Below are 17,821 nucleotides of genomic sequence, written 5' to 3'. Positions count from 1 at the left end.
GACTAGAACGCTTCTATACTTTTTTTTCACAATATCCTTCGGTCATGATTGTTTTCTTCACTATTGTTCTGCTTGGAGAAAGTGGTGCTTGTTCAGAGCGTTGACTAAATATAACACCCCTGAAGTCAATTTGTTGAATATATGACATTTAAATTCTTTAAATTATAATACCATGTTGGTATGTGTCACCAGATAAATTGTCTAGAATGTACCAAGGCACTTCAAATTTATGTTGGAAATGTGAACAACAAGAAGGGACATTTTATCAAGTTTGGTGAACGTGTAATAAAAGCTAGCAAAGTCTGAATTCAAGTACATACACTGGTTTGGAACATTTAGGAGATTAATATACAATTGGGACCAGAGGGTTTTTTCATTTGGGATTGATGGACAAAGAGTTGGGGGCGGGGGAAAGTTAGAAAACTTTCTACATGGTAAGTGCAGCAGGATTATTATATGCACATGGATGGAAAGATTTGATGGTAGCCACAATGGAGGAAAGGTTGATGTAGATGATGGCACTTAAAGTGACATCTTTGATCAGAAAAACAAGACAATGTCTATGTTTGTTGCTGATTGGAAATCCCTTCTAGACTTTCTGTGTGAAACAGGGGAAAAAATGAACTTATGATTTATGGTTTTGATGATTAGACAGGACAGTTATAGAAATGTTGTAATCATAGTTGTTAAATTATAATTGTACTTATGATTGATGTAAAGAAGACTGTAAATCATGTCTTTGTATCTTTTTTTTCTTTACTATTTTTCTTCTTTTGTTTTCTTGCTCTATTAACTTTCTCTTTGATTTTTTTTTCTTTAGCATTTATTTTCCTTTTAAAAAATATTTAACAAAAAAATTAGAAACATATTTTTAATTATATTAACCCAAAGGGGGAGAGAAAGAGAGAAAGAGCAAGAGGGGGAGGGGAGAGGGAGGAGGGAGGGGAGTGAGAGAGAGAGAAAGAGAGAGGGGAGTGAGAGAGAGAGAGAGCGCTTCTAACCTGCAAGGTCACTGTTCAAGGAGATCACGAAACTTCTGAAGGGTAATAGATTGGTGAAAGCTACTAAAAGCAGAAATAAATATTTCAATAAACATATATAAATTCTTCTGAGATCACTTGGTGCATAGGTCAATGGACTAGGCATAAGATAGTTCCTTAGGCATCCATGTCCTATCCCATGAAGGGCTTTAAAGTTAACCAATACTTTGAATTGGAACCAGAAACAAACTGGCACCCAGTCCAACTGACCTAGCAGAGGTATTATGTACCCCAAACTGCTCATGCTACCATGTTGTGCACCAACTACTGCTTTCAAGGGTAGCCCATGTAGAGCGAATTGCAGTAATCAATATGGAAAATGGCCAGGGAATGAGGGATGGAAAGAAGGATCTTTTTATCCAGGAAGGGACACAACTAGTGCACAACAAGCCAGTTGGTTGTTTTGCCAGTATTATTTGTTCCATCACCTAAAAATCTTCCAGAAAAGATCAAGAGTCTTACTATTATGTTACTTTCATTTGTATTGCTATTTCCATGGGTCTAGCATGCCTGCTAAGACATACATTAGACACAAGTCACTGTTGTTCCCTATATGTTTTCAAAAGTCCTAACGAAGACTAGTCCATGGAACTTTAGCAAACAATAGCCTGGAACTCAAATATTTCAAATTGCCTTTTGATTATTAATATTTATATTCTTCTGAAGAGTCAAGTACATCTGCCTTTACTTGGGGAGGAAATTATAGAATGACAAGCTCCATTGAAGGGAAATATGTGTCATTATGAAATGCAAGGGGATCAAGTCAGAGCGCTATTGTGTAGGCACATTTGCTTTAGGTAGTGAATTCTTGTAGTATGTACTATTTTAATGTGAAATGCATAGAATCGGAATATTAAAATGAAGGCCTTTATGAAAGTGAATTTAGAACAGAAGCTACCCTGTCATTAGAGATGATATGTGACAGTTGGGTAGAGATTGTTGTTGTCAGTATTGGCTTTCCAAACAATAAAAATGAATAGTATTAAAATGTGTTCACTGATGTGTGTTACTTAGAGCGATGTCAAGATCAGAAAGAAAATGTCCTAACTTTTGCCTTCATTAAAAGAATATTCCCATTTGTATTAACCCCTACAGATATTTAACAAATACCCAAAACTGCAGAGATTTTCTTTAAAAAAAAAAGATTGTTTCACTACATTTCCTGCACATATGCCTAATACAGGGAATGCTGGAAGCAACTTGGTTAAAAATGAGGAGGAGGAGGAGGAGGAGGAGGAGGAGGAGGAGGAGGAGGAGGAGGAGGAGGAGGAGGAGGAGGAGGAGGAGGAGGAGGAGGAGTGAAGCTGAGACAAACTAATTGTACCTGAACAGCTACCAAGTATCTCACTACACAGAGACAGCCGTGTGTGGGTGTATTCAGTTCTATACAGCCGCTTGATTTACATTATTTGCATTATTTTTGTTTGATGGTAAAACAGACAAAAAGGCCGTTTAACAGACACTTCATAACAACAGATGACACTCCGAACAGAAGACTTTCCCTGGTGCTTTTTGCAATTACCATGCCTTATTTAATTTCAAACTGAATTTGCATCAAGACAGGCTCCGATCAGATGGAGAAGTCAAAGGCACCCAAGTTGAACACTTGATCAGATCACCATGGTTAGATTTTCCCCTCTACTGACCTCATTCTAATTAAAAGCAGGGAAAAATAAACAAAGCATAGGATACATTTCCAAACTTTTGATTCCCATTACAGTCTTGCAAAGTCGATCAGGGGGAAAAGTTTGAGGCTAAAGAGGGAGATTTATTCTCTTCAGTGGATCATCAGGGCTGGGGGCTCGGGTTGTTGCTTCTTTTTAAAAGAAACACTCTTTTTAAGTGTCCCATGACTTTTATAGGAAGTCAAATTCACAGAAAGGAAATCAAGGCATCAAAAGAAGTCAAGATGGCATGGAAGCCTTACTGTGGTAATCAAGCAAGAAAGCACCAAAGCGTGAAATATTAACCACATGGCCATCCTAATAGGAAAAAAAATGGATACATTGTCTAGGTCACTAATCAACACTTCACAGCTTTAAGAGTGGTGGAGTTCAACTCCCTGGTATTCCCTAGCCACATACAGAATGGCTAGGGAATTTGGGGAGTTGAAGTCCACCCACTTTTAAGTTGCCAGGATTGAGAAACACTGCTCTACAAACTTAGAAGGTAAATTTGACCAGGCCTTGTGGTTTAAGAATGAAAGTTTTTAAAGAAAAGTTCCTCCCAATAGGAATTTCCAAATCACACCCCAGTAAAGATGCTAGGAAAAAAAACAAGAAAAAGAGGAAAAGAAAAAGAACAATCAGAATAAAAGATAATAAATTTGAACGTCTTCAAATTTAAGGTGGTGGAACACATCCAGTTGAAATCCCAGTGGAGGAATTGTAGATCAAAGGTGTCAGAGTATGAATGTTCATAGACTGGAATAGACATGGCAACAGGTCAGCCAATAGGGACTGTTTGGATAGACATGGTAACAGGTCAGCCAGTGAGGGATGTTTGGAAACTGAAACAGTATTTGCTGTGAGCAACAAGGAGACAGCAAGCACCTTGGCTGTGGCTTAGGTTAACTTCTATGCAAAAGCTCAAAACTAGTCTGCTGCTCTAAACTGAAACTGTTTTCTTCTCTGGCTGTGTTTGTACCTACTTACAATCTCTTCTCTCTACCACATTGGAAGAACCAGCGTGTGTGTGTGTGTGTGTATGCTTTATGTTTTATTAAGTATATAAAGAAGTTAATGAATCCTGCTGAATCAGTTACCTGTGTGTGCTTTCTGGATGTGATTGCTGCTGCAAATTCTGACAAAAGACCTGGATGTCATGGGCAGAGATATAACAGTTAAGCTGGGGCGGTGGGGAGAATCAAAAAATACAGCCACATAATATGCAAGGTGAAGAAAAAAGGACCTAGGACAGAATATCAAGGAAGTGCTGACAATCTCTTATAGTATGTTCAAAAAAGTATGATGAGAAATATAGGCCTGAAACTATCAAGATGCCATTTTGTCAATTCCTAATGAACAGAGAGAAGATAATAACATTTTGTGATCAGTTATCAAGTGTCACAGAAAAATCCTGTCACACCAGAACTGTTCTTTGCTGGTTCATCATTCTGGATATAAAACAATGAACTAAGTGGGACAGAAAATACCAATATCAGATGGATTCACAGTTGACTAACCAACTGTCAGTAACTCGAATTACATCTATGTGGAGGGAAATATGCAGTGGGGTTCCTCAAACTTCTCCTTTGGACCCGGTGCTCTTCAATATCTTTTCCTAAATGACCTAGGATTGAAAGAGTACTCATCTAATTTGTGGATGACACAAAGCTTGGAAAAGGAATTGCCAACTCTTTGGAAGAGAGACTCAAGATTTAGAAGGATCTTAACAGACTTGAGCATTGAACAAAGTACAATTTAGCAATGAGACAAGAAAGGTCCTGTACTTAGTCAGAAAAAAATCAGATGCATAGATATAAGATATCCAGTATCTGCTGAATATCTAGGTGTCTGGTGGACCATCACTTTAGTATGAGCTGCCCAAAAAATCCAATACAGTCTTGGGCTGCATGAACAGACAAATAGCATTGTTTCAAGAAAATGCAGTTCATAACTAATTTTATTCATGCATTCCCTGTTAATTCCTTTTAATCAACATGACCAGCAAATAGCTGATGTTGCAAAGAAAGATAATATAATATAGCAACGTTCACTTAAGCTTTCAGCCAACAATCAACAGTTAAGCTGAAAGTGATTAAAAACCACACTGCTCCCAAAGAACAACAGACAGGAACCCTTCAAGATATGGGCTTTCCTGAGAACACAAAGAGGGTGCCGCAAAGTCAACACAAAAGCACACATTAAAAGGAAGATCTGTATATTGAACAAGATTGGATGAGATCATGTCACCAAGGAGCTGCACATCCACCAAAATAAACACTTCAAAGAATACATTTATGGTATACACCCCTCCAGGAACCACTTTTACTATAAATATCACCTACTTCAAAACCCCAATTTGTAGCTACCCTCTATTGCTGTTCTTTATGCTCTCAAAAAAAGAAAACCCTACCTTCTTTCCAAGCAACATGTCCATTCTTACACAATATTGGCTTGGAACTAGATCTCATATTCTTCTAACAGTATCAAGATTAAAGGAAGTGATAGTACTGCTCTATACCACACTGGTGAGGTCTACTGTATCTACCTCTGGTCACCACAATACAAAAGAGGATGCTGAGATTCTCTAAAGGGTGCAGAGAAGAGCAACAAAGACGATAAGAGGTCTGGAGGCTAAATGACTAAAGGAACTAGGTATGTTCAACTTAACAAAGAGAAGACTGAAGGGAGAGAGTCTTGAGAGGAACTGCTACATGGAGAAGGAGGTTGATTTATTCTTCAAAGCACCTCAGAAGGAGACCCAACCTGAAAATAAGGAGGAATTTCCTAACAGTAAGATTTATTACACAATGGAATAGAGTTGTGGGTGCTCCATCACTGGAGGTTTCAAGAAAATAATGGACAACCATTCATCCAAGATGGTATGAGGACTTCTGCCTAGTACTGGGATTTGGACTAGAAGATCTCCAGAGTCCCTTCCAACTAGTGGTGGGATTCGTTTTTTTTTTTTACTACTGGTTCTATGGGCATGGCTTGGTGGGTGTGGCATGGCTTGGTGGGTGTGGCATGGCTTGGTGGGTGTGGCATGGCTTGGTGGGTGTGGCATGGCCTGGTGGGTGTGGCATGGCTTGGTGAGTGTGTCAGGGGAAGGATACTGTACAATCTCTATTCCCACCCCACTCCAGGGGAAGGTTACTGCAAAATCCCCATTTCCTCCCAACCAGATGGGACTCGGGAGGAAGAGAATAGATGGGGGCAGGGCCAGCCAGAGGTGGTATTTACAGGATCTCTGAACTACTCAACATTTCTGCTACCGGTTCTCCAGAACTGGTCAGAACCCGCTGAATACCACCTCTAATTACAACCCTGTGATTCTATGATTCTATAATCTTGTAGCTAATTAGTTGCAACATGTCTCCAAATTGCAGCCGCAAAGAAGCAAGAACCAAGTGGATTTCAGAAAGCATTCTTTAATGCTAATCTGGGGTAAAAATATAACATTGAAAATTATCAAAGTAAATGCCTAGCTAGATGTATATTGAGGTAATTAAGCTACCCATCTCACTGAAACGCTTTGTCTCCACACCTCTCACAACTGGGACTGTGTTACCTCTTTTAAACAGTATTCCCCAAACTCCGCTCCAACCTCCTATTCCCTCTTTCTTATCTTGCATATCCTGATCAGGATTTCCTCAAATCACAATTCAACTTCTATCTGCAAGCCAATGCCATTCCTGCCATGGATATGTAATATGAAAATCAAGAAGTGAGACTGGAAGCACAATGAAAGTACAGAGAGTTCCCCATTGACCATTCTTTGATTTGCTGTTTTTATGTTCTTGTTGTTTTAAGTCTTTTCTTTAAGTCACTCAATTTATTTGAACAGTGTTAGGAAGCCTGAAGGATTCCATTGTTCTTTCTGCTTTGCTTTTTTTATTTGATTGATTAAATTTATATCCTTTTCCCCAAAGAATGACACTCGGGGTGGCTTGTTTTTATAGGCAGGGCAGCTGTCGGATGATTCTTCTTTATAGAAAATTGTGTCCAACCCTGAACAGAGACAACTTTGGATCTGTCACTTTGTATTTATCCACGTATTAAGCTTTTCCTTCAAAAGCTCAAGGTGGTGTACTCGGTTTAGAGTATAAGGTTCTCCCCTGCTTCATTCTATCCTTGTGACAATTAGGTTGAGAGACAGGCTGAGTCCTCCCAGCAAATACTGGCCAATTGGAACTCTGAAGGTGGCTCTTCCCAGGCTTGATCCAGAATTTTAACTGCTGTACCACATTGCGTGGCTAGTCAGTTGAACTCAGAGGGTTATTGGAAGGGTACCAATACAATCTAGTGGATGTTACCTGGAGTAAATGAAGAGATCAAGATAGAAACAAATTACAACTTTAGAGATCTGTTGAGACTATCCCTATAGTACCTTGCCAAGTTCTCTCTCTCCCCCCACCATCTCTCTCCCCCCTCCCTGTCTCACTCTCATCTATATCTATCTATCTGTCTTATCATCTCTATCATCTATCTATCTATCTATCTATCTATCTATCTATCATCTATCTATCATCTATTTATCTATCTATCATCTATTTATCTCATTCTGTCTGCCCATGTCTCATTATCTCTATTCTCTCCCTCCCTCCCTCCTTCTCTCTCGCTCTCTGTCTCTGTTTCTCTTTCATTTCTGTAGATTCATCAGCTGCCCAACTCCAATGATCTCTAAGTTAATGTCTTAGCAAATCATCTAAACAAAACTTGGGAAGCTCTTCACTACAGACCTGACTACCCACTGCAAATGAACCCAACAGAAGAGATGGCGAGAAATGATAGAACCAAATAATAAAATCCAAGAATTCTTTAAGCACAAAGTGGCACAGACCTAAGATTTTTAAAGGTGACAAATCCATTTATTTATGGAAGTAAATCATTTTCAAAGCCTGGGGTTCAATCCTTGAAAATTCAGAGAACTTGCTGGTGCTGGATCCCATTTGCTTTGTTCTTAATATTCATGTAACAGGAGGGATAGTACAATGTGGTCCTCTTCATGATATGAATAGCTCAATCTATTGGATTTTCTTCATAGAGATGTGCCAAAAAATTTTGATTTCTTTCTTTCTTTCTTTTTTTAGAAAAATCACAACCTTCTTCCCAAATGGGATTAGAAGTGTTTGAGATGTCAGCATCTTGACTGTAGCAGAAAACAGAACTGGCGAATTCGTTCACCCTGATTTCTTAAGCAGCTGAATAGCAAATCCTACTTCAAGTTGTAAGTGTGGAATTGTATCTGTGACCTCTCCCTTCCATTAGAGAAACATCTTGCAAATAAATGCTGCTGTTACAGGTATCCCTCCGGTCTTTTTTCTGGAGGGTTGTAACTTGTAATCCATTCAAACACTTTTATGATTATTATTTTTTTGCCATTTCAGTTCCACCATGTCTAAAGATCAATGTCAAAACAGATACTTCGGGCTAACACCTTTTACTTCATAACAAAACCGCTAGCTATTAGTAGCCATGCAGCCAATTAATAGACAACCTCTTTGGTCAGCAAGGAGACCAGCTAAGAGGGGGAAAAATACACCTGTTGAATTTCTGCTTATGGTGTTATTTTTGTCTGAAGCCCGCACTTGGCATTGATGTCTTCTTTGTCTGACGTGGGTCTTCTTTCAATTAATTGCAGGAGGGGGAAAAAAGAATTTCCCTTAATGCTTTTAGTACAGGAGATGGCGTTGATGAGAACATTTAATTTCAAATGCTGCATGTTTGTATTTTGGTTTTAAAAAAGAAAAACAATCCAAGCCTAGACGAACTCACTCACTCACTCACTCACTCACTCTCTCTCTCTCTCTCTCTCGCTTCTCTCTCTCTCTCTCTCTCTCTCTCTCTCTCTCTCTCTCTCTCTCTCTGTATCTTTCTTTGGTCTTTTTCTGCAGGTGAAGCTTCTCGCTTCCAGCTTCTTTCTGCAGTTCAGCTGGAAGCGTTCACAAACTGCAAAGTGTGACACCGTCTCTCCAGTGCAATGTGTTGCCAAGCAATCAGGGCAGAAATAATTAACACATAAAAGTGGTCTCCCAGTATCCTGCTGAATGCAATTGGAAAGAGTTCAAATGAAAAGATTTCTGCGCTCTACCACTTTCCGGGCTGGGCGCATAAACGAACATTTGGAGAGGTGAAGGTTGCCAGGCTCCATTTTAGACTACGCCTCTACATTCACGATAGAGCTTTTATTATGAATTCCAAGTTGATTCCTACAACGGAGAAAATGTTTATTGCATTACCTATCCGGCTTTTGGGTTGTTGTTGTTTTTTTTTTGCCTGGGAGCAGCTAAACCCCCCCACCGTTCTTGTTATCCAGAAACAATCTCTGGAAAGGACAGATAATTCTTCCATCATTATAAATCTTTAAAAACAAAGGGTAGGCAATGCTCATATTACGGAGAGAAGGACTGTGTGGGCCATAAAATAGCTGAAGATTGGAAAGAGAAGGAAGAGATGGATTCCCCTTTACCCTACCCTCAAAACCTAACAACTGTACTCTGGTTTGTACCCACAATGGAAAAAAATAACTTTGTGAAATTGTTTGTACCTCAGGTAGTCCTCGACTTACAACAGTTCAATTTGCTCGAAGTTACAATAGGATTGAAAAAAGTGACCCTTTTTCCACACATTGCGACATCCCCTGTTGTGGCCTACCAGTGGAGCTGGCAGCAGTGAGGAGGTTGGGGAGGAACATGGGCCAGTCCTGGAGGCTAAGGAAGGCTCAGATGAGGGCTCTGCATAAGAGCCAGAGAGGGGGCCAAGACCATCTGGCAGTTCTCAGCTGCCTTCGGAGCTAGACAGCAGTGAGACAGAGGAACAGCTGGAGCCTGTTCCCAGTGTGCGCATGCACAGAGCCGCCAGAAGAAAAGAACAACTAAGAAATCAGGGTCGACTTGGGAGTAAGGACACAGGTGGATGGTGAATGGCCCCTCCCATAGGAAATAAAAGAGGAGCAAAAGGAGAGTCAGCTTTTGCAGGAAACAATTCGTTCGTTCATTCGTTTCAGGAGTGTGAAGATCTGTCCGTGAATCTCAGCGAAGTCTTTTCTTGCACAGCACTGTGTTTGGGAAATATTTACATGGCAGCTTCCCAAGCTAGATAAGGTCTGTGGTCATAATTTCACCTTTGAAAGGCTGTTTGCCAGGGCTTTGCTGAATGTGAATGAGAGGAATTCACATCCGTTTAATAAAAAGGGTTTTGTCAGGACCAGGAATCTGCGTCATGCTTTTGGGGGAAGCCTAAGTCAGAACATCCCTGTAATCACATAATCAAAATTCAGGTGCTTGGGAACCGACTCATATTTATGGTGGTTGCAGTTTCCCAGAGTCCCCTGATCACCTCCTGTGACTTTCCGACAAGCCAGATTCACTTAACAACCGTATTATTAACTTAACAATTTCAGTGATTCTCTTAGCAACTGTGGTAAGAAAAGTCATAAAGTGAGGGGGAGAGGTTTAACAAATGTTTCACTTAACAACAAAAATATTAGGGTCATTTGTGGTCATAAGTCTAGGAATGCCTGTGTTTAGCAGTGGAAATACATGAGAAGTGAATAACTTCAAGTGGAAAGAGACCTCCTCAAAGTAAAGTCCACCCTCATCAACAAGAGATTCTTAAGTTCTCTTCCTCACCAGTTTTCAAACCTCAGGAAGGTTTGTTTGTGAGGACGACGTCCGGTCCCCGAAGGCGACGGACGTGCGCGTCCATTGCTCGTCTCTTCGGTGGGCTATTTTTAGGAACACAAAGGTCCCGGAGGGTCCAGGAGGTCCCAACAAGCTGCCCTGCCATAGGGCAGCTTGTTGGGACCTCCTGGGTTGGCAGCAGCCGTGGGGGGGTTTCCAGCTTCGCCCCAGGAGCCGGGGAGCGTGGGGGGTGCATGGCGTCGCTGTGCGCTGTCACTGTGCGCTGTCGCTGTGCGCCTTCGCCGAACGGATTCCGGAAGGAAAGAATCAATCAGATGTTACAGCTGAAGTGCGAGAGGTGAGAGGTTTCCCTCAATCTCTTTTAATTCTATGTAATTGATGAACAGCAGCTTCTTTAAATTGTCGATTCAATCCTTTGAAGTTGTAAGATTGGAGGGGGGATTTTCCCCCCCTCAGAAAAAGCGGCATTCGGAATATATCTCTCTCTCTCAGAGGAGAGAGAGAGAGTTAAAAGCTAACTGTTACTTCTATTAGCAATGTGAGTAGGACTTTTACTACAATTGCAAGAGATGACTGCTGAGTTGTTTTTCTAATCCACCTTATGGAAACTTTGGACATTTTGCTCCCTGGTCCTCTGTGAAGGCAGAGCCAAGATGGCCAACTTCCTCCTTCTTCTTTGATCTTATGAATGAAGTTTCCCCTTTGAAAGAATTTCTGGCTTTATATCATCCTACACCCCTGAGGTCTCCTGGAGCCTCTCTTGTTACATGGTCCCTTTGGATTTGGAGTATTTGATTCTTATCCCCTGGCTTGGAACTGTGTATGAGGACTAACTTTTACTTCTGGACTTGTTTGCCTCCACAAACTCTCCCAGTTGTGCATTTCACAGACGCCATTTCTTTTGTACAAGATTTATAGCTATCTCTGAACTTAATATGGGACCTAAAAAACCACCGCCTGGGAAGGCATCTTCAGCCCCGACATCTTCTACATCTAGCCCGATTACACAACAGACACAAATTGCCTCATTTCTACAATCTAAAACAACTGAAGAGAGTTCAAAGGACTTATCTGTTGCTCAAATGTTTCAAACTATTATGAAGGGACAAGACGAACTGAAAAAAAACTGGCAGACCTAAATGAACAGCTCAGAGAAACGCAACAACAAACAACACAAAATAAACAAAGAATGGGTGTGTTGGAGGAAGACACGACTGGGTTGAGGGAGGAGGTCAAGATAGTCCAGAAGGGGAATAGAGAACTTGAAAATTTTATGATAAAGATGGACCTTGAAAGAATGTCTTTTTTTCTTAAATTTCAAAACTTACCAGAGACAGAAAATGAAGATCTCAAGGAGATCATGGCTACAATTTTAGCAGAATATATCAAAAGAGATAAAGAACAGCTGTGGTGGGATATTGATTTGATTTATAGAATCAATTCAGCATATGCTAGAACACACAATGTTCCAAGGGAAGTACATGTTAAATTTCTTAGAAAGACTACAAGAGATGAGGTTTTAGGAGCTCAAAGGGTGGGACCATTAAAATATAAAGATAAAGAAATAGCCATTCTTAAGCAAATTCCGAAGAAAGTAAGAGATAAGAAGAAGAAAAATTCCTCTTTATCAAAGAAACTATACAATAAAGGAGTTTGGTTTAGATGGTTATTGCCAGAAGGAATGTTGATTTTCTGGGAGGGCAGTAGGATTAGAATTAACACAGTTGCAGAGGCGGAGGCCTTTTTTAAAAAACACAATGCTCTTTTAGATGGAACAGGGGACAGTACACAAGATATGAAGGAGGGAGGGGCCGTGGCTCTGCCAGAAGACAGGGGGGAGGAAGAAATATTGAAAAGACTCAGGTCACAAAAATAAGTATATTTGAAACATTATTGCAATTGTTGATATAATGTAATTGTTGGAAGTGACATATGAGATGATTGAATATATGGTTGATACAATGTAAAACAAAAAGCTGCCAATGTTTATCTCTTACTTTTTGGTGTTGTTTTTTTTTCTGTAAAAGTTGTGAGATTTGGGGGGATTTCTACCTTTTGCACGATGTAGCTGTCAAATATTTTTGTATACCTATTTACCCCTTCCCATAAATGTTTGTAAAAACTAATAAAATTCTTTTTTAAAAAAAGGAAGGTTTATTTGTTTGTGTATTAGATGGATACTTTTTAAATGTCAGATGATATTGAAAGCAATATTTTTCCACCTCCAGCCTGAAACAATGCAGCCTGTTCCAGCACCATTAAACATTACCGCCTCATTCCACTTCATCTTGTTACCTGAGGTTGTATGTGTAAAGCAACTCTGTTGAATAGTTAGGGGTGCCAAACAAGCAGGAGGAAAATTGATTTGGCTGATTCTTGCACCATTAATGGAGTGGTCGCTCTGCTGGCCTCCAGATGATGCTGTTACAGATGTTGGACCAGCCGTGGGTCTTTCTAACCAGAAGGAAAATTCAGAATAAGTAGTAACACAAACCTACGGGATAGCCAAAAATCGTCTCAGGCTACTTATTTCTTATAATTTTACACTTGAAAATTATTTTTCAATCAATTCTGTTTCATAGACCGGCCTAAATCAGAACAAAAGCTGCAAGGATTATAGAAATTGCAGTGATACCTGTCAAACATACAAAATGGTTTCTCTTCCCCCCCCCCCTTTTTTTATGTGTTTTTCTTCGTTCAGTTTATAAAACTGCCTGATTGCAAAGTCACTTAACTAAAGCTGACTCGTATTCACAAGGGCTCTGTGGTTACAAGATCCCAAATTTCCTACCATCTTCCTTCCTTCCTCTCTTCCTTCCTTCCTTCCTCCCTCCCTTCCTTCCTATTTTCAGATGTAGAATTCATCAGACTTCTATGCTTAAATCCAAATATGAGGCAACTGGACTTTCTTGTTTTTTCTTTTGAAGACATTTCGCTTTTCATCCAAGTAGCTTACCATCTGTCTGCAAGGAATATAAATCCTTCCAATTCCCCACTCTCCTGTCAGAGCTGAAGAAGCTTCTTGGATGAGAAGTGAAATGTCTTCAAAAGAAAAAAACAAGAAAGACAAGTTGCTTCCTGAAAAAGCACCTTTGGGACAGCCATGACCTGGATGACTGAGAATCTCTACAGACTTTTAAATGACTAAAACATATGAAGAACGGTTGCAGGAACTGGGTATGTCTAGTTTAATGAAAAGAAGGACTAGGGGAGACATGATAGCAGTGTTCCAATATCTCAAGGGTTGCCACAAAGAAGAGGGAGTCAAGCTATTCTCCAAAGCACTTGAGGGCAGGATAAGAAGCAATGGGTGGAAACTAATCAAGGAGAGAAGCAACTTAGAACTAAGGAGAAACTTCCTGACAGTTAGAACAATTAATCAGTGGAACAGCTTGCCTCCAGAAGTTGTGAATGCCCCAACACTGGAAGTCTTTAAGAAGATGTTGGATAGCCATCTGTCTGAAACGGTATAGGGTTTCCTGCCTAGGCAGGGGGTTGGACTAGAAGATCTCCAAGGTCCCTTCCAACTCTGCTATTGTATTATTGTAAATCCAAATACTTCAACAAGAACGAAAATGTTTAAACAATTGGTAATCACTCTAGTTCTGCTTCTGATGAGAGGGCACTATTTCAATCTGAACCACTAATAAAAATGTGAACTTTTCAAAAATTAACTCTCGAAACATCTCTTTCCGGGTAACTTCTTGACATGTCCTTTTCTTTCATTATACTCATGGATTTTAAAACAGGCTAACTGCCACTACCCCCAATTCATGCCCAACAAATGAGTGAAACAGTCATTCAGTGCAGAGGTGGGTTACTGCTGGTTCGCCCCAGATCAGGCGAACGGGTAGTGGCGGTGGCGGGAGGCTCCGCCCATCGGCCCGGACGCTTCTGCACATGCAGAGAAGTATCACGCAATCGTGCAATCGCATGTGCACGCACAAGCGAACCAGTAGTAAAATCAATTGCAACCCACCACTGATTCAGTGGATCCATTCTAAATCAGTACAGGTAGTTCTCAACTTACAACCACAATTGAGCCCCAAATTTATGTTGTTAAGTGAGACATTTATTCAGTGAATACTGCCCCATTTTACAACCTTTCTTGCCACGGTTGTTAAGTGACTCACTGCAGTGGTTAAGTTAGTAACACGGTTGTTAAGTCAATGTGGCTTCCCCATTGATTTTGCTTGTAAGAAGGTCTCCAAAGATGATCACGTGACTCTGGGACATTGCAATGGTCATAAACATGAGTCAGTTGCCAAGTGTTTGAATTTTGATCATGTGACCATGGAATAGAATAAAATTACAGAGTTGGAAGGGACCTTGGAGGGCTTCTAGTCCAGTCCCCTGCTTCGGCAGGAAACCCTATACCATTTCAAACAAATGGTTATCCAATCTCTTAAAAATTTCCAGTGTTGTAGCATTCACAACTTTTGGAGGTTCCAATTGTTCCACTGATTAATTGTTCTGTCAGGAAATTTCTCCTTAGTTCTAGGTTGCTTCTCTCCTTGATTAGTTTCCATCCATTGCTTCTTGTCCTGCCATCAGGTGCTTTGGAGAATAGTTTGACTCCCTCTTCTTTGTGGCAACCCCTGAGATATTGGAACACTGCTATCATGTTTCCCCTAGTCCTTCTTTCTATTAAACTAGACATACCCAGTTCCTGCAACCGTTCCTCATATGTTTTAGCCTCCAGTCCCCTAATCATCTTTGTTGGTCTTCTCTGCACTCTTTGCAGAGTCTCCACATCTTTTTTACATTGTGGCAACCAAAACTGAATGCAGTATTCCAAGTGTGGCCTTACCAAGGCATTATAAAGTGGTATTAACACTTCACATGATCTTGATTCTATCCCTCTGTTGATGCAGCCTGGAATTGTGTTGGCTTTTTTGGCAGCTGCTGCACACTGCTGGCTCCTATTTAAATGGTTGTCCACTAGGACTCCAATATCCCATTCACAGTTACTATTATTGAGCGAGGTACCACATATACTGTACCTGTGCATTTTGTTTCTCTTGCCTAAATGTAGAACTTACTTTTTTCAACATTAATGAGAATGCTGTAAATGTGGAAAACGGTCATAAGTCACTTTTTCAGTGCCGTTTTAACTTCGAATGGTCACTGAATAAACTGTCGTAAGTCAGCTTCAAAGTGTGTAAAACAGGGGTGGTATTCAGCCAGTTCTGACAGGTTCTGGAGAACTGGTAGCGGAAATTTTGAGTAGTTTTGAGCACTGGCAAATAGGCTGGCCCCGCCCCTGCTGCCTTCTAGCTGATCTTCTTTTGTTGCCCTGAACAGGAGAACGGAGCTGGAAATCAGGTTAGTGGGGTGGGGAGGGAATGGGGAGTTTGCAGTATCCTTCCCCTGCCATGCTCACAAAGCCATGCCCACAAAGCCATGCCTACAGAAGTAAAAAAAATTGAGTCCACCACTGGTGTAAAACCTGAAACATATACAGCTCAGTTTCAAAAGTAAGTGAAAGGGGCTGGGACTTGTGAGTCGTGCTCAGTGGAGGCACAAGAATCTCCTTTTCTCTCTGATCATTAGACAATCTTCACCTTGGCCATTTCTATCCCAACCTTTGCTCTTTCCGTAAGCTCACCTCTCTGTTTTAATGCCAGCTTCTCTCTGCTTTCCCACATGGATAAAGAAAGGAAAGCAGAGCTCCAGGGGTTTTTTTAAGCTGGGGGAAGAGGAAGGGGGAAAGCGTTCTGCACTATTGCACTTTAATTATATTTGGAAATGTATCTTTACCTTTAGATGCAGCTGCCCTGCGTCTTCCTCATTGCCACGTCCAAGAATAATGAGGGAAGTTGAACTGAGCTTTTTTGTTTATTTACGAGCTTCTCTGTAGACATCAGATTCAATTACTCCTGTCTTTCTCCCTATGAAGTAAGACAGTGGTTGCCCCACGGCTAGTCATTTTCAGTTCTCCTGCTCTAGGGAACCTGGTGAATTGCACAATACTGGTAGGGTCTGCTTCCTTTTTCTCTGGGGCTGTTTCTGCCTCCTCCCATATGTTTCCTTATACCCTTTTACTTTTATCTTGGGAAACGCCCAAATGGGGAATGAGAGTAGGAGGAAGCCCAGCCCTATGGAATGACCTCCCCCGTGACATCAGGACTACTTCCGATCTCCGCTCCTTCCGTGTACAGTTGAAGACCCACCTCTTTCAATTATCTGGCCTGGCTCAACCGTAAATTTTTCTTATTCCTCCTGACAGTTCTTTTAAATTTTTTAAATTTTAAATTGTGTTTTTACAATTGGGGTATTTTAATGGTGACTTTTAATTGTCCAATGTGATGTAATTTGTTACCTCCTCCGTGCATGTTATGTCCTGTATATATGTAGGTTTATGTGTTTGTATACATGTTTTATGTTTTATACTCCATTGTACGCCGCCCCGAGTCCTGTCTGGAAAGGGAGCGGCTAATAAATTTAAATTTTTTATTATTATTATTATTATTATTATTATTATTATTATTATTATTATTATTATTATTATTTATTATCAGACTAGGGAAGAAAAGCTCTAATCCTAAAGTCAGACCCACCCCATCCCTGCTGTTTTGCCTTAATTGTGCCTAGTGAAATAACATTGTGTGTATGTAATGTCCCAAAGGTGCTGTTCAAAAGGCAACTGTGTTCTGACCTAGGCTTCCTTAAAAAGCATGAAGCAAAGTCTTGGTCCTGGCAAAACCTCTTTTATTTACACGACTGTGAATTCCTTTCATTCACAGTCAGTAAGGCTTGGCAAACAGTCTTTCAGAGGAATATTTATCAACATGAACCTTATCTCGCTTGGAGAGCTGCCAGATAACTAGTTTCCAAATGCAGGGCATGACAACACTTGGCACAGAGTCTCTTATAGTCACAGACAGAACTTTCCACTCTTGAAACGATCGAAGGAACAAATTGTTTCCTGCAAAAGCCCACTACCCGTTCGCTCCTCTTTTGTTTGTTATGGAAGGAGCCAATCACCTCCAAGGTATGGCTTTACTCCCAAATCAACCCTGCTTTCTTAGTTGTTCTTGTGTTCTGGCAGCTCTGTGCATGCACACACTGGGAAAAAGCTCCAGCTTTTCCTCTGCCTCACTGCTTTCTAGCTCCCTCTCAGCTTCCGAGCCCTCATCTGAGTCCTCATCTGAGCTTTCCCCAACCCCCAGGACTGGCCCATGTTCGTCCCCAACCTCCTCACTGTCTGACTCTGCTGCCAGCTCTGCTGGCCACTGGCGGGCCACAACAAATTGGACTTTCTTTGCGTTGCCTTTTTGCCTTTGGGGCAACCCCAACCTGGATGTTTGAGATTCTTCATAGATATTTTATATAATGGTTGGCCACACTCACCAATGAGCAGCACCTCCTTTGGTAGTCCCCTGGAAAAATGTGAGAGAGATAGCACAGGGACTGACAATGAGGAGCGTAATCCTTCTGCCAACTTTGTTTTCAAGATTAGGTAGAGAGA

Source organism: Natrix helvetica, assembly GCF_964273705.1.
Source record: "Natrix helvetica genome assembly, chromosome: 3".
In the NCBI taxonomy this organism is placed as follows: domain Eukaryota; kingdom Metazoa; phylum Chordata; class Lepidosauria; order Squamata; family Natricidae; genus Natrix; species Natrix helvetica.
The sequence above is the reverse complement of the archived record's forward strand: the minus strand, read 5'-3'. Positions refer to the sequence as shown.